Source organism: Macaca nemestrina, chromosome 1 (assembly GCF_043159975.1).
Source record: "Macaca nemestrina isolate mMacNem1 chromosome 1, mMacNem.hap1, whole genome shotgun sequence".
Taxonomy (NCBI): domain Eukaryota; kingdom Metazoa; phylum Chordata; class Mammalia; order Primates; family Cercopithecidae; genus Macaca; species Macaca nemestrina.
In genome coordinates this window covers 39,747,552-39,765,770 of record NC_092125.1, presented here as the reverse complement: position 1 = coordinate 39,765,770, position 18,219 = coordinate 39,747,552, and the positions used below count along the sequence as shown (strand labels likewise).

General features: G+C 36.6%; 2 long non-coding RNA genes across 9 annotated transcripts in view; one reads left to right on the top strand and one right to left on the bottom strand.

Annotated features, from left to right (window-relative positions):
- Positions 1–18,219, bottom strand: part of LOC139357825 (uncharacterized) — a 119,531-nt gene that overhangs the window by 64,484 nt on the left and 36,828 nt on the right. For 4 of the 8 annotated variants that reach the window (XR_011611665.1, XR_011611676.1, XR_011611680.1 and 1 more), the window contains one exon: positions 1,829–1,984. The exons of 2 other annotated variants lie outside the window; for them this stretch is intronic. This is a non-coding gene — a long non-coding RNA (uncharacterized lncRNA). Of the gene's footprint in view, positions 1–1,607; positions 1,661–1,828; positions 1,985–4,090; positions 4,196–18,219 lie in introns of those variants that run through there. 2 more of the 8 variants (XR_011611666.1, XR_011611677.1) reach the window with 2 other exon arrangements.
- The window catches only part of LOC105484542 (uncharacterized), a 30,458-nt gene that overhangs the window by 5,814 nt on the left and 6,425 nt on the right, over positions 1–18,219 (top strand). The window contains exons 2-4 of the long non-coding RNA XR_989038.2: positions 1,769–2,028; positions 3,047–3,195; positions 8,722–8,819. This is a non-coding gene — a long non-coding RNA (uncharacterized lncRNA). The remainder of the gene's footprint in view (positions 1–1,768; positions 2,029–3,046; positions 3,196–8,721; positions 8,820–18,219) is intronic.

The following is an 18,219-nucleotide window of genomic DNA, read 5'->3' as shown; positions in this document are numbered from 1 at the left end:
ACATCAAGATGGAGATGTTTAGCAAACAAGTAGAGATAGGCATCTAAAGATCAGCAGATCTAAAGATCAACAAAATGTCTCCATTTTGTTGTTATTATTAACAACATTGTCACATATGTTCTTGTGGCTAAATTTTTGCCCAGATGCTTAATTATCTACACTGTGCAGAAGATATTAGAGAAATGAGAATGGCTGAAATTTATAATCCCATGCCTTGTCATTGATAGTACTTTGTTTAATAATGTCCTTGTCAACTTTTGTTCTTCTGTGATTGACGTAACTTTCCAAAAGGAACAAATGTGCAACTAATGACTGAGTGGTGTGATATAACTGATTTCTGAAAAATTTGATATAGAATCAAAGGGTTAAATATCCTCTTCATATGCATTTTTATTACTCTCAGAGATATTTACTACCTTCTTCAGTTTAACATTTCAGTGTTCTTGGACTTAACGTTTTAGATATGATTACTACTTATATATTGTGATAGCATTATGAATAAGCATTATCCTTTTTGGAAAAGGGGAAACATTTGGAAAGTCATAAATATATGTACCTTTTAACTCAGTAATTCAACCTTTTGAAAATTCAACTACTCTAAGATCATCTAAGCAATAGAAAAAGCTGTATGCATGATGATGTTTATCACAGCTTTATTTATAGCTTTTAAAGGAAAGGAAGCTGCCTTGATGTCCATGGGAGTAAATTACAGTTATTTTATGTGTAACCATTAAAATTATGGTTGGAAAATTATAGAGAAACATGAAAAGTGTATATGATAGAATGTTAGACAATTCAGGAGAAAATTTTAAGTAGACTATAATTATAATCATGTAAAACATACATATGAAAAATAATGTAAGTATATTGCCAAAATGTTAACAATAGTTATATTTGGATGGGGAAATTATAGTTTGTTTGTTTGTTCCCAAATTATCTGAGTATCAGAGATTGATCCTAGGGATCCTAGGAATCACTTGCCCTTTCTCTAGTAATAGCACCCTGACTCAACAGAGGGAATTGCAGGTTCCTTCTCTGAGTTCATGTGATTTCAGTGGGGTTGACTCCACGCCTGCCAGAGACATAGCCCAAGCCAAGATCATCAAAAGCAATTAGACCCAATTCTAGGACTTTTATTGGAACTTTAGGAAAAGATGCAAGTTATTTCCACTGTGGATCGGTAAGAGGATAGAGTGGAAGCCTGGAGCTGTAGGCAGCCATATAGTCAGAATGGGGGTACAATCTATCTGTGAAAGGAGCCAAGACAGAGGCAAAGACAAGAGACGGCAACAAGGAGACTGGATTCTGAGAACACTGAGCCCCAGCACCTAACTGTGTCTGTGGTGAAATTATCCCTGGAATTTTCAGTTATGTGAGCCCATAGCTTTATTTTGGCTTCAGCAAGTCTGCATTTTTTCTCTTTTAATTGACAACAAAAAGAGTCCTAATTAATTTGATAATCAGATTTTGTCACCTTTTTGTTATTTTTTTTTTAAAGCATATGCATCATAAGCATTCCAAATCATCCTACACATTCTAAAGTTTATACTCATTCCTTGACCTGCACTAGAAGCACAGGTGAAATATTGATTTTAACTTCAGGATTCCAGAAATTCCAGAAATCTTGACTCAGCCCGGTCACATTGCCTTCATAAAGTTACTGAAGGTTTTAAGCAGAGGGAACAAAGTAATACAGAAGGACTTTGTTGTTAGTTGGGCTAGTATGTGACAATTACAGTAATGTATACTTTTTGTTTTGTCTCTCTAGAACCCCTCCCTTCTCCTGCTGACAGCATTCCCTACTTCTTTTTGGGAACTATTGCCTTACCCAGCTCTTCCAGGGATGGGCAGATTATGTAAATGTGGTCATTCAGGATCCTTTTGGGATTTTCCAAATAGAAATTAAGGAAAAAGACTGTTTTTCCTGAAGTTGAAGCAGAAAGATGCTAGTGCCCTTGACTCCAGTCTTCTAGAGGATGCTGGTCTGAGAGAAGGAGGAAAGCAGAGGCAAGATATAAAGTCCAAATGGTAAATAATTCGGTTCTAGTAAGTCTCCAAGAATAGCTACATTCCCGTCCTTTGCATTATTTGATTATATGAGCCAATAAAATTTCCCACACCCCCTAAGGTACTTCCTATTAGATTTGTTCACTTGCATCTGACAGTCCTAGCTAAATGTATGTCTAGTGCCCCGGTAAACCTAGGTAGGGACATGTAGCCTAACCTAAAGGTCATGTCAGATCTATCTGTTCTTCCCTAAACCTGCAGATCTTGGGACCTTGCCACTTTCTAATCAGTGGCATGTTGGAGATCAAGCCAAGGATTTTTACTTTGTATATGAATGAGGAAGATAGAAGATAGTGCAAGATGGCAAGGCATGTTTTGAAGCAGGAAGTTATTATTTTATTTTATTTTTTGAAGTGGAGTTTCGCTCTTGTCACCCATGCTGGAGTACAGTGGCATGGCTCACTGCAACCTCCGCCTCCTGGGTTCAAGCAATTCTCCTGCCTCAGCCTCCCGAGTAGCTGGTATTACAGGCACCCGCCACCATGCCTGGCCAATTTTTTTGTATTTTTAGTAGAGACAGGGTTTCGCCATGTTGGGCAGGCTGGTTTCAAATCCCTGACCTCATGATCTGCCTACCTCGGCCTCCGTGCAGGATTACGGGCGTGAGCCACCATGCCTGGCCTGCAGCAGGAAGTTCTAAATCAGCTTACCCACTTAAGTGAAAAGGAGTAACAGAGAGAGAACAGGATGGCTAGTCACCTGTGAGGAGGCAGTTCATTAGCTGTAAAGAAAAAGGAAATGGAAGAGAGAGTATCTACATGGCACTGAAAAATGAAGGAAGCACCCACTAAGAAATGTGATCCAATCAGTGACTTGAAACCCAACTGGATTAGCAATTCCCTTGGGAAGGGGAGAAGAGCAAAAACGTGGTGGAAGGAAAAACAAGAGAGTTGAGAATGGGACAGAAGTTGCATGTTGGTTTAGTACTAGGAGAGTTTTACAGAGATATACTATACTATTCCAGTTTTTTTTCAAACAGAAGGAATGCTTGCTAGATATTCAATCATCAAAGACAAAACATGGCAGTATATTATTTGTGATTTCTCATTGATATGATACTTCTTATATGAACAGCTAAGTTTGAAGCTCTAAGGAAAAGAAAAGCTCACATAAGACCTGGCTAGACAGGTATGTATATTGAAATTCAATCTTTTCATAATAAAAATCAATCATAAAGATTCTCACATTCTCTTTAATATGAATCGAAATGCACATGATTTTAGTTGTCATCAGCAGTGTTATATAAATTAGCAAACACAAAAAAATATGAAAAAGTTGTTAATATTTATAAATTTAGAGATGTTATTTATATCCTATCCCTTTATATTTGATGCTAATATATAGAGTTAGTGAGTTAACTTGGAAAAACAGCTTTGAACATGAAATACATTTACTTCAAAGTCAAAGCAATTTTTCTAAAAGGATGAACTAGTTTTGCAAATGTACATGCAAATTTTAAAGGGAGCTGATGTCTTGGTACATGATTCAGTTATTGGAAAACTTCTAAGTATGTTTGAAACAACTTGGGTATATAAATCTATTTTTTCAACTGTAAATTTTATGAAATCTGACTACAAGTATTTCTGATGAAAATTTAGCATCTGCACTGAGATGTGCTGTAAGTGTAAAATATACACCAGATTTCAAAGACTTAGTATGACAAAAAGAATAGAAAATATTGCAATAATTTCTTATATTGATTACATGATGATATTTGGAATATGCTGGAATATACTCTTCTATCTCAGCGTGAAATTTAAGAAGGACGGTGTGGAGGAGGTCAGAGTAACCTTTCTGAGCTTAAATTTCAGTTTATTCCCTTTTAGCCCTCCACTGCATTTCTCAAGGGTTCCTTTGGAAATTATTTAGCCAATGAGCCTCCACTGGAAAACAAATGACAAACATGGAGGAAATGTTTATGTAGTAACATATAGAAAAACCTTCTCACTAATAATCAAAAGGATGCACAGTGAAACAGTGATGAATACTCTTTCTTGGATCTTCAGCTCAGCTGTGTACATACCCTAAATATGTGTGTTCCAATTTATAAGGGTGAGCCACTGATTCCAGCTTGAGTTCAAGGGAATTGCCTGGGAGTTCACAGCTCTTGTTTTTCCTGTCTGGAAGTCTTTACCAGAGCAATTGGGCAAAAGAAAGAAACAAGACATTCAGATAGAAAAGGAAAAGGTGAAATTGTCACTGTTTGTTGATGACATGGTCTTATATATAGAAAAATCTAAAAACTCAAAAAAACTATTGAAACTAATAAATTCATTAAAGTTGCAGGATGCAAAATCAACACACAAAAATCAGCATTTCTACACACTAACAACATTCTATTTGGAAAAGAAATCAAGAACAATCCCATTTACAGTAGCCACCAAAAAAAAACAAACAAACAAACAAAACAAAACAAAAAGCTTAGGAATAAATTTAACCCAGGAGAAGGGCCTATACACGGAAAACTACAAAATGTTAATGAAAAAAATCGAAGACAGAAATGGAAAGATACCCCTTCCAATCAATTCATCAATTGGAAGAATTAATATTGTTAAAATGTCCATACTACCCAAAGCAATCTACAGATTTGAAGCAATCCCTATCAAAATTACAATGTCTTTTTTTTTAATAGAATAGAAAAGATAGTCTAAAACTGATATGGAACCAGAAAAATTTTGAATAGTAAAGGCAATCACTAACAAAAAGAGCAAAGCTGGAGGCAACACAATACCTGATTTTAAACTACACTACAAAGCTATGGTAATTTAAACAACTTGGTACTGCCAAAAAAATACATACATTGACCAATAGAACAGAATAGAGACCCAAGAAATGGTGCATGTATGTAAGGTCAATTGATTTGCAGAAAAAAAAGTCAAGAATACACAATGGGAAAAGGATAGTCTGTTCAATAAAAGTCTTATAAAAACTGGGCATCCATATATAGAAGAATTAAATTGGACCCTTACATCATATGCAAAAATCAACTCAAAATGGATTAAAGCCTTAAACGTAAGACTCAAAATTGTAAAAGTGCTACAGGTTGAGTATCTGTCACTCAAAATACTTGGGACTGGAAGTGTTTTGGATTTCGTTTTTTTATTCTGGAATGTTTGCATTACACTTAATGGTTGAGCATCCCTAACCCAAGCATCCAAAATACAAAATACTCCAATGAGAATTTCCTTTGAGTGTCACACCAAAACTAAGAACGTTTCAGATTTTGGAGCATTTCAAATTTCAGATTTTCAGATCAGGGACACTAATTTTTTTTTTTTTTTTTTTTTTTTTTTTTTTTGAGATGGAGGCTTTGTTCTGTCACCGGGCTGGAGTGCCGTGGCATGATCTCAGCTCACTGCAACCTCTGCCTCCTGAGTTCAAGTGATTCTCCTGGCTCAGCTTCCCAAGTAGCTGGGACTGCACACCACCATGCCCAGCTAATCTTTTGTATTTTAGTAGAGATGGGGTTTCACCATGTTAGCCAGGATGGTCTTGATCTCCTGACCTCGTGATCTGCCCACCTTGGCCTCCAAAAGTGCTGGGATTACAGGCATGAGCGACTGCACCAGGCCTAGGGATACTAAATTTATAGAATAAAATATAAGGAAAAACTATATTACATTGATCTGGGCAATAATTTTTGGACTTTTTTTAACCCCCAATGCTCAGGCAACAAAAGTAAAAATAGACAAATGGGACTGTATCAAACTAAAAAGCTTCTTCACAGCAAAGAAAACATTTAGCAGTATAAAGAGACAACCTATGGATTGGGAGAAAACATTTGCAAGCCATACATCCAATAAGGAGTTAATATCCAAAATATATAAGGAACTCAACTCAATAGCAAGAAAACAAAGAAATCCAACTAAAATTGGGCAAGGGACCTGGGAATAAACATTTTCTCAAAAGAAGATATATAAATGGTCAACAGATATATTTAAAAAATGCTCAACATTGCTCATCATTAGGAAAATTCAAGTTAAAATGTCCATATCATCTCACACCTGTCAGAATGGCTATTATCAAAAAGCTGAAAGAGGACAAGTATTAGGAAGATTTGTGGAAAAAAGGGTCCCTCTTGTATACAGTTGGTAGAAATGTAAATGAGTACCGTCTTTATGGAAAACTGTATGAAGTTCCCTCAAAAATCTAAAAATATAATTACCATATGACTTAGCAATTCCACCTCTGTGTATTGACTCAAAATATTTGAAATCAGTTTGTCAGATGTCTGCACTCCCATGTTCCTTGCACTACTATTCAAAATAGCCAAGTTATAGAATTAATCTAGATGTACATCAACAGATGAATGGATTAACGAAAAAGTGGTGTGCATATATACAAAATGGAATACTTTTCAGCCTTAAAGATTCTGTCATTTGTGACAATATAGATGGAATAGGGAAACATTATGCTAAGTGAAATAAGCAGGCACAGAAAGACAAATACTGCATGTCCCCACTTACATGTAGAAACCAAAACAATTGAACTCAGAGGCAGAGAATAGAATGGTGGTTACAGAGGCTGGAGGGTGAGGAGAATGTGGAGATTGATGGTCAAAGGGTACAAAATCTCAGGAGAAAAAAGCATTATTTTTTCTTGAGAGCTATTGTACAGTATGATCAATATAATTAATAATAGTGTATTCTACATTTCAAAATTGAAAAGAGTAAATTTCAAATGTTCTCATCACAAAAAAAAATTTTAGGTGATATGTTAAATAGCTTGATTTAGTTATTACACATTATATTCATAAATCATAATATCACTGTGTACTCCATAAATATATACATTTATAAATTGTCAATTTACAAAAAAAAAAAGGAAAGATACATTTGGTTTGAGATGAACCTATAGTGGGCTCCCCTCCCCACTCCCACAGACGGAAACTAGATATTTGTCTACTAATCAGTGAGGAAAACTGCATGTTTATAGGGAAGTGAGGTTGGCATGTTATGTTATGAAATCTGCTGAGTGGCTTGGATAGTATCTTGTTGGAGAAAGGACTCCTAGTCAAGTTTTAGACCTAATTCTGCTCCTAAGATACTTGCCCTGGAAAACTCACTGATGTCCCTCAGTCTCTTTTCTTTAATTTGAAAATTGGGCATTAAAACAGCTGAGCTTCAGATTCCCTTTGAGGTCTATCATCCTAAAATTATGTAATTTGTGAATCACAATAATTTCAGAAAACATAAGTACATTTTTCCTCCATATAGGGCCAACATCCATAATTCTCAAACTCTATTATTAGAGAAGATAAAATAGAAAAAAAAAAAAAACAGGTTCCATGACTATTTTAAGGGTCTATTAGCATAACTCCATGAAGCATTTTGGTAAGTGACCTTGTTGTAATTCTGCAGCTTTAAACTTCAAGAAAGTTTTCAGACCAAGCTGTATCAGCCTTGGAGAGTGGGTGGCTGAAGGAGAAAAATGGGTAGTATGTCTACGCCTCTGTACACTGCGATGAACTCAGAAGTGACACTGTACATTGTCTGGGCCAGAGATTGATGAGATGCACCTGACTCAGATGAAGACCTATCCTGATTAGTCTATAGACAGAACTACTGGAGGGGATTAATCAAGCTTCACATGACCCTCACTTACTTGGACTTAGCAACATCTGTGCTTCCTTCCCTTCCCCTCCATCAGAATCAGGGAGGGGGTTCTAGAAGCTTGCCCCTGCATGTTTGCTCTAAAAAATAATGCTGAGTTTTGTATCCTTCCTTTTGTACCCTTTAGAGAATTAAACTTTGTTTGAAAAACCCAAGAAAGATTATATCAGATATTTCCTGTAGTCTGAAACTGTAATTAAACTTAACAGTACAGTGGTTGTTTATGTAAAAATGAAGGAATCCAGCCAGGCATGGTGGCTCACACCTGTAATTTCAGCACTTTGGAAGTCTGAGGTGGGTGGATCACGAGGTCAGGAGTTTGAGACCAGCCTGGCCAATATGGTGAAACAGCATCTTTACTAAAAGCAGAAATTAGCAGGGCGTGGTGGCATGCACCTGTAGTCCCAGCTACTCGGGAGGCTGAGGCAGAAGAATCACTTGAACCAGGGAGGTGGAGGTTGCAGTGAGCCGAGATCGCACCACTGCATTCCAGCCTGGGCAACAGAGTGAGATTCTGTCTCAAATAAATAAAAAGAATCCAATAATTTATTCTTGGTCTAGTATAGACACAAAGCATATGTTGAGGCAACCAAGAATTGAGTAGCAAATGAAACATTAGAATTTCCTGTGAGAACAAATACTACATGAAATGAAACTGGACCTCCAAATCTTTATCTTAAGGATAGCAAGAAATAACCAACAGTAAATCCCATACATTCAGAAGAGCCAGCAGAAGGCAGCAGATCTCATTGACTAGGGGAAGCACTTGCCCTACAGTAGATCTAAGGTCATATTTCTTTAATAAGTCATATTTTTTTCGTTTCAATTATATGAATTGAATCAATCTACTTCATGGGTTTCTTTACTTTGCATTCACTTTTGAAGGATATTCTCCCTGCATGTGAAATTTTAGGAAGAAAGTTTAGTGGGAGTTTTTTCAGCACTTTACACATGTTGTTCCTTTGTCTTGGGTTCTCCGTAGATTTTTGTTTGCGTTGTGTTTTTGTTTTTGTTTTTGACACGGGGTCTCACTCTTGCCTAGGCTGGAGTGCAGAGGCACGATCTTCATTCACTACAACCTTGGCCTCCTGGACTCAAGCAATTCTCCCATCCGAGCCTCCCAAGTAGCTGGGACTACAGGTATGTACCACCATGTCTAGCTAATTTTTGTATTTTTTGTAGACGAGGTTTCACCATGTTGCCCAGGCTGATTTTGAACTCCTGGACTCAAGCAATCCACGTGCCTCGGCCTCTCAAAGTGCTGGAATTACAGGTGTGAGCCACCATGCCTGGTCAGGTCCTCCAGTGTTTCTGATGTAAAGCCAACTGCCATTCTTCTCATTGTTCCTTTTTATGTATTGTGACTATATTTTTCAGGTTATTTTAAAGACTTTTGTTTGTTTTAAAAAAAAGGCTTTGGTCTTCAGTAGTCTGATTATAATGTGCCTATGTATGGTTTTCCTTGTGTTTTTCTTGCTCTGAATTGTTGAAATTTTTGGATTGTAGATTGATTTGTTTTTTAACAATTTAGAAAAATATTCGCTATTATTTTTTCAAATATGCTTTTTGCTCCAGTCTATCTCTTCTCTCTCTCTTTTCTCTTCAATTATATGTATATATTGCTTTATGTTGTTCCATATGTCTCTGGGATTCTTTTTATTTTATTGATTTTTTTTCTCTTTGTAATTCAGTTTGAATAGTTTCTATTTACTTGTTTCAGTAAATAATCTTTACTTTTACAGTATCCAATCTGTTATTAATCCCTTCAAGTACATATTTCCTTTCAGCTGTTGTACTCTCAATTATATAATTTCCATTTGATTTTGTTATAGTTTCCACTTTTTTTCTGCTGAGATTTCCGTATCTGCTCACTTATGATGTGTATAGTTTTCTTGAAACCCTTGAGTGTATTTATAATAGTTGTTTAAAAATATTTTTCTGCTAATTTAAACGTCTATGTCATCTTGAATCTATTTTTGTTTAGGTGTGTGTATGTGTAATTAACACTATTTTTGCTATCCTTGTATCTAGTGTTTTTTTTTAACCATACATTAGATGTATCAATTGCAGTATTAAAGAAAGTCTGGATTATGCCATCTCCTTCAAAAGGTACTGAGTTTTGTTCTAGCAAGTAGTTAATTTACTAGTGAGTCATTTTGATCCTGGGGTAACTTGGCTTTAGGCTTTGTTAGAGCAAGTCTAGAGTAGCCCTCACTCTGTGCTATGGTGGTCTTCAGTCCTAAAGAGTAGCCTTTCTAGCGTTGAATTGTCTACATTGAGTGTTCAGCAAAGCCTTTCCACTTTGGCTGGTAGGAATCCCCACATCTCCCGGTTTTGTGCAAGCTCTTGCATTTTCATCCAGCTAGCAGCACCACCCCGCCACCAACCCCAGTAGCAATTCCATGCCGTGTCCTTGTAGAGTCTTGCTACATGTTTTCACCCAAAAAATCAAGAAGACTTCTACACATATTTCTGGGGCTGCTTGTCTACAGATCTCCTGCCTCATTAGTACTACAAATTTGAGCTGCCCCAGCATTACCAACCTCTAGTCTGTGTTTTCTCCATCCAGCATGACCACTGCCTTTTGTGTTGCCCTCAAGCAGAACCTAGGGTGAATATTGAGCTCACCTCCTGTGTTTTCCTCTTCTCAAGGATCACTGCCTTGTGCTACCTCTTATCCAACACCTAAAAATTGTTGCTTTATGTATTTATATATTTTTAGAGTTATTCATTTGGAAAGTAAATCCAAAACTCATTATTCATCATATCCAGAGCCATAATATTATGTGTCTCTCTAGATATCTCTCATTTATGCCTTATGTCTTCTATCAAAAGCATTTGGCTTTGATACTAGACCTTGTCCTGATCCAAGACTGTGCTCATCAGGTAGAAACCTGGAAAATAAATAACTTTTTTCCTTTCAGCTCTGATTCTTTTAATTTTTTATTTACATATAGATATTCAAAGTGATCATATTTTTTGGCCCTTACATACTTGAGTGGGATTGGTATTTAATTGTAGAGTTTATTATAATGATTCTCAATGACTTCAGCAGAGGTTTTTGTTTTGTTTTGATTTATTTTGTTTGTCCTACAATATTACGTAGGCACTTACTAGAAATAAGTAAACCATGGCCCAGGCCTTGAAAAACGTTTTGCTAGTGTTTGATGAAATAAAAATTAACCTGGTGTATCTTTTTATTTTTTATCTTTTTTTTATTTCAATAGGTTTTTGGGGAACAGGTGGTATTTGATGAAATGGACAAGTTCTTTAGCGGTGATCTCTGAGATTTTTGTGTACCCATCACCTGAGCAGTGCACACTGTACCCAGTGTGTAGTCTTTTATCTCTCACCCCACTCTCACCTTTCCCCTCGAGTCCCCAAGTCCATTGTGTCATTCTTATGTCTTTGCATCCTCATAGCTTAGCTCCCCCTTATAAGTGAAAACATATGATGTTTGTGAGTTACTTCACTTAGAATAATGACCTCTACTTCCATCCAGGTTGCTGCAAATGCTGTTATTTCATTCCTTTTTATAGCTCAGTAGTATTCCATGGTGTGTGTGTGTGTGTGTATATATCACATTTTATTTATCCACTTGTTGATTGATGTGCATTTGGGCTGGTTCCATATTTTTGCAATTGCAAATTGTGCTGCTATAAACATGCTTGTGTAAGTGTCTTTTTCTTTTCCTCTGGGTAGATATCTAGTAGTGGGATTGCTGGATTAAATGGCAGATGAACTTTCAGTTCTTTAAGGAATCTCCACACTGTTTTTCATAGTGGTTGTACTAGTTTACATTCCCACAAGCAGCGTAAAAGTGTTCCATTTTCGCCACATCCATGCCAACATCTATTATTATTATTTTTTAAATTATGGCCATTCTTTTGGGAGTAAGCTTGTATCATATTGCGGTTTTGATTTGTATTTCCCTAATAATTAGAGATGTTGAGCATTTTTTCATATGGCCACTTGTGTAACTTTTTTTGAGAATTGTGTAGTCATCTTTTTAGGCCACTTTTTGATGAGATTGTTTTTTTCTTGCTGATTTGTTTGAATTCCTTGTAGATTCTGGATATTAGTCCTTTGTTGGATGCACGGTTTGTGAAGATTTTCTCCACTCTGTGAGTTGTCTGTTTACTCTGCTGATTATTTCTTTTGCTCTTCAGAAGTCTTTTAGTTTAATTAAGTCCCTTCTATTTATCTTTGTTTTAGTTACATTTTCTTTTGGGTTCTTAATCATGAAGTCTTTGCCTAAGTCAATGTCTAGAAGAGTTTTTCTGATGTTATATCCTAGAATTTTTATGGATTCAGGTCTTAAGATTTAAGGTCTGTATTGAGTTGATTTTTGTTTAACGTGAGAGATGAGGATCCAGTTTCATTCTTCTATATGTGGCTTGCCAGTTATCCCAGCACCATCTGTTGAATAGGGTGTCCTTTCCCCACTTAATGTTTTTGTTTAGTTTGTCAAAGATCAGTTGGTTGTAAGTATTTGGCTTCATTTCTGGGCTCCCTATTCTGCTTCATTGGTCTGTGTGTCTATTTTTATGTCAGTACCATGTTGTTTTGGTGACTATTGTCTTGTAGTGTAGTTTGAAGTGAGGTAATGTGAAGCCTCCAGATTTGTTCTTTTTACTTAGTCTTCCTTTGGCTATGCAGGTTCTCTTTTGGTTCCATATAATTTTTAGGATTGTTTTTTTAATTCTGTGAAGAATGATGATGGTGTTTTGATAGGAATTATTTTAAATTTGTATATTCCTTTTGGTAGTATGGTCATTTTCATAATATTGATTCTGTCCATCCATGAGCATGGGATGTTTTTCCATTTGTGTCATCTGTGATTTCTTTCAGCAGTGTTTTATAGTTTTCCTTGTAGAGGTCTTTCACCTCCTTGGTTAGGTATATTACTAGTTTGTTTTGTTTTGTTTTTTTTGTTTGGGGTCTTTTTGGCAGCTATTATAAAAAGTGTTGACTTTTGGATTTAATTCTCAGCTTGGTTACTGTGGTGTTTAGCAGAATTACTGATTTGTGTACATTAATTTTTTATCCTGAAATTTTGCTAAATTTATTTATCAGTTCTAAGAGCCTTTTGGAGGAGTCTTTATGGTTTTCTAGGTATATGAGCATATCATCCACAGACAGCAACAGTTTGACTTCCTCTTTACCAATTTGGATCCCCTTTATTTTTTTCTCTCATCTGACTGCTCTCACTAGGACTTCTAATACTATGTTGATTAGAAGTGGTGAGAGTGGGCGTTCTTGTACCAGTTCTCAGGGGGAATGCTTTCAACTTTTCTCTATTCAGTATTATGTCAGTTGTGGGTTTGTCATAAATGGCTTTTATTACATTAAGATATGTCCCTTCTATGCCAATTTTGCTGAGGGTTTTAATCATAAAGGGATGCTGGGTTTTGTCAAATGCTTTTTTTTTTTTTTTTTTTTTTTTTTTTGCATCTATTGAGATGAGAATGTGATTTTTGTTCTTGATTCTTTTTTTTTTTTTTTTTTGTGAGATGGAGTCTCGCTCTGTCACCCAGGCTGGAGTGCAGTGGCACGATCTCAGGTCACTGCAAGTTCCACCTCCTGGGTTCACGCCATTCTCCTGCCTCAGCCTCCGGAGTTTTAACTCTGTTTATGTGGTGTATCACATTTATTGACTGACATGTTAAACCATCCCTGCATCCCTGGTATGAAACCCACTTGATCATGTTGGATTATCTTTTAGCTATGCTGTTGAATTCAGTTCACTAGTATTTTGTTAAGGTTTTTTGCATCTATATTCATTAGGGATAGTGGCCTGTAGTTCTTTTTTTCTGTTATGTCCTTTCCTGGTTTTGGTATCAGGGTGAAACTGACTTCACTGAATAATTTAGGGAATATTCCCTCTTTCTCTATCTTGCGGAATAGTGTCAATAGGATTGGTACCAACTATTCTTTGAACATCTGACAGAATTCGGCACCAGCTGTGAATCCATCTGGTCCTGGACTTTTTTATTTTTGGCAATTTAAAAATTACCATTTCAATCTTGCTCCTTGTTATTGGTCTGCTCAGAGTTTCTATTTCTTGCTGGCTTAATCTAGGAGGGTTGTGTATTTCCAGGAATTTATCCATCTCCTCTAGGTTTTCTAGTTTATGCACGAAAAGGTGTTCATGGTAACCTTGAATGATCTATTTCTGTGGTATCGGTTGTGATATCTCCTGTTTTGTATCTAATTGAGCTTATTTGGATTTTCGCTCTTCTTTTCTTGGTTAATCTCATTAATGGTCTATCAATTTTATTTATCTTTCCAAAGAACAAGATTTTTGTTTCATTTGTTTTTTGTATTTTTTGTTTGTTTCAATTTCATTTAGTTCTGCTCTGATCTTTGTTATTTCTTTTCTTCTGCTGTGTTTTGGTTTGGTTTGTTCTTGTTTCTCCAGTTCCTTGAGGTGTGACCTTAGCTTGTCTATTTGTGCTCTTTTTGATGTAGGCATTTAAAAATATAAACTTTCCTCTTAGCACTGCCTTTGCCATTTCCCAGAGGTTTTGATAGGATGTGTCACTATTATCTTTCAGTTCAAAGAATTTTTAAATTTCCATCTTAATTTCATTTTTGATCCAATGATCATTTAGGAGCAGGTTATTTAATTTCCATATATTTGCATGGTTTTTAGGGTTCCTTTTAGAGATAATTTCCATTTTTAGTCCACTGTGGTCTGAAAGAGTACTTGATATAATTAGAATTTTCTTATATTTATTGAGACTTGTTTTGTGGCCTATCATATGGTCTATTTTGGAGAACGTTTCATGTGCTAATGAATAGAATGTATATTCTGTAGTTGTTCGGCAGAATGTTCTGTAACTATCTATTAAGTGCATTTGTTCTAGGGTACAGTTTATTTTTTATTTAATTTTAATTAATTAATTAATTTTTGAGTTGGAGTCTCACTCTATCGCCCAGGCTGGAGTACAGTGGTGCCATCTTGGCAAACTGCAACCTCTGCCTCCCAGGTTCAAGCGATTCTCCTGTCTCAGCCTCCTGAATAGCTGGGATTACAGGCGTGTACCACCATGCCCAGCAGATTTTAGTATCTTTTTTTTAATTATTATTATACTTTAAATTCTAGGGTACATGTGCACAACGTGCAGGTTTGTTACATATGTATACTTGTGCCATGTTGGTGTGCTGCACCCATCAACTCGTCAGCACCCATCAACTTGTCATTTACATCAGGTATAACTCCCAATGGCATCCCTCCCCCCTCCCCATAAGAGGCCCTGGTGTGCGATGTTCTCCTTCCAGAGTCCAAGTGATCTCATTGCTCAATTCCCACCTATGAGTGAGAATATGCGGTATTTGGTTTTCTGTTCTTGCGATAGTTTGCTGAGAATGATGGTTCCCAGCTGCATCCATGTCCCTACAAAGGACACGAACTCATCCTTTTTTATGGCTGCATAGTATTCCATGGTGTATATGTGCCACATTTTCTTAATCCAGTCTGTCACTGATGGACATTTGGGTTGATTCCAAGTCTTTGTTATTGTGAATAGTGCCACAAAAACATACGTGTGCATGTGTCTTTATAGCAGCATGATTTATAATCCTTTGGGTATATACCCAGTAATGGGATGGCTGGGTCATATGGTACATCTAGTTCTAGATCCTTGAGGAATCGCCATACTGTTTTCCAAATGGTTGAACCAGTTTACAATCCCACCAACAGTGTAAAAGTGTTCCTATTTCACCACATCCTCTCCAGCACCTGTTGTTTCTTGACTTTTTAATGATTGCCATTCTAACTGGTGTGAGATGGTATCTCATTGTGGTTTTGATTTGCATTTCTCTGATGACCAGTGATGACGAGCATTTTTTCATGTATCTGTTGGCTGTATGCATGTCTTCTTTTGAGAAATGTCTGTTCATATCCTTTGCCCACTTTTTGATGGGGTTGTTTGTTTTTTTCCTTGTAAATTTGTTTGAGTTTTTTGTAGGTTCTGGATATTAGCTCTTTGTCAGATGAGTAGATTGCAAAAATTTTCTCCCATTCTGTAGGTTGCCTGTTCACTCTGATGGTAGTTTCTTTTGCTGTGCAGAAGCTCTTTAGTTTAATTAGATCCCATTTGTCAATTTTGGCTTTTGTTGCCGTTGCTTTTGGTGTTTTAGACATGAAGTACTTGCCCATGCCTATGTCCTGAATGGTATTACCTAGGTTTTCTTCTAGGGTTTTTATGGTTTTAGGTCTAACATTTTAGTCTCTAATCCATCTTGAATTAATTTTTGTAAAAGGAGTAAGGAAAGGATCCAGTTTCAGCTTTCTAGTTGTGGCTAGCCAATTTTCCCAGCACCATTTATTAAATAGGATATCCTTTCCCCATTTCTTGTTTTTGTCAGATTTGTCAAAGATCAGATGGTTGTAGATGTGTGGTATTATTTCTGAGGGCTCTATTCTGTTCCATTGGTCTATATCTCTGTTTTGGTACCAGTACCATGCTGTTTTGGTTACTGTAGCCTTGTAGTATAGTTTGAAGTCAGGTAGCGTGATGCCTCCAGCTTTGTTCTTTTGGCTTAGGATTGTCTTGGCAATGTGGGCTCTTTTTTGGTACCATATGAACTTTAAAGCAGTTTTTTCCAATTCTGTGAAGAAAATCATTGGTAGCTTGATGGGAATGGCATTGAATCTATAAATTACCTTGGGCAGTATGGCCATTTTCACGATATTGATTCTTCCTATCGATGAGCATGGAATGTTCTTCCATTTGTTTGTGTCCTCTTTTATTTCACTGAGCAGTGGTTTGTAGTTCTCCTTGAAGAGGTCCTTTACATCCCTTGTAAGTTGGATTCCTAGGTATTTTATTCTCTTTGAAGCAATTGTGAATGGAAGTTCATTCATGATTTGGCTCTCTGTTTGTCTGTTACTGCTGTGTAAGAATGCTTGTGATTTTTGCACATTAATTTTCTATCCTGAGACTTTGCTGAAGTAGCTTATCAGCTTATGGAGATTTTGGGGTGAGATGATGGGGTTTTCTAAATATACAATCATGTCATCTGCAAACAGGGACAATTTGACTTCTTCGTTTCCTAACTGAATGCCCTTGATTTCTTTCTCTTGCCTGATTGCCCTGGCCAGAACTTCCAACACTATGTTGAATAGGAGTGGTGAGAGAGGGCATCCCTGTCTTGTGGCAGTTTTCAAAGGGAATGCTTCCAGGTCTTGCCCATTCAGTATGATATTGGCTGTGGGTTTGTCATAAACAGCTCTTATTATTTTGAGATATGTTCCATCAATACCAAATTTATTGAGAGTTTTTAGCATGAAGGGCTGTTGAATTTTGTTAAAGGCCTTTTCTGCATCTATTGAGATAATCATGTGGTTTTTGTCTTTGGTTCTGTTTATATGCTGGATTATGTTTATTGATTTGTGAATGTTGAACCAGCCTTGCATCCCAGGGATGAAGCCCACTTGATCATGGTGGATAAGCTTTTTGATGTGCTGCTGGATTCGGTTTGCCAGTATTTTATTGAGGATTTTTGTATCGATGTTCATCAGGGATATTGGTCTAAAATTCTCTTTTTTTGTTGTGTCTCTGCCAGGCTTTGGTATCAGGATGATGTTGGCCTTGTAAAATGAGTTAGGGAGGATTCCCTCTTTTTCTATTGATTGGAATAGTTTCAGGAGGAATGGTACCAGCTCCTCCTTGTACCTCAGGTATAATTAGGCTGTGAATCTGTCTGGTCCTGGACTTTTTTTGGTGGGTAGGCTATTAATTATTGCCTCAATTTCAGAGCCTGCTATTGGTCTATTCAGGGATTCAACTTCTTCCTGGTTTAGTCTTGGAATAGTGTAAGTGTCCAGGAAACTATCCATTTATTCTAGGTTTTCTAATTTATTTGCGTAGATGTGTTTATAGTATCCTCTGATGGTAGTTTGTATTTCTGTGGGGTCAGTGGTGATATCCCCTTTATCATTTTTTATTGCATCTATTTGATTCTTCTCTCTTTTCTTCTTTATTAGTCTTGCTAGTGGTCTATCAGTTTTGTTGATCTTTTCAAAAAACAAGCTCCTGGATTCATTGATTTTTTGGAGGGTTTTTTGTGTCTCTATCTCCTTCAGTTCTGCTCTGATCTTAGTTATTTCTTGCCTTCTGCTAGCTTTTGCATGTGTTTGCTCTTGCTTCTCTAGTTCTTTTAATTGTGATGTTAGGGTGTCAGTTTTAGATCTTTTCTGCTTTTCTTGTGGGCATTTAGTACTATAAATTTCCCTCTACACACTGCTTTAAATGTGTCCCAGAGATTCTGGTATGTTGTATCTTTATTCTCTTTGGTTTCACAGTACATCTTTGTTTCTGCCTTCATTTCATTATGTACCCAGTAGTCATTCAGGAGCAGGTTGTTCAGTTTCCATGTAGTTGAGCTGTTTCGATTGAATTTCTTAGTCCTGAGTTCTAGTTTGATTGCACTGTGGTCTGAGAGACAGTTTGTTATAATTTCTGTTCTTTTACATTTGCTGAGGAGTGCTTTACTTCCAACTATGTGGTCAATTTTGGAATGAGTGTGATGT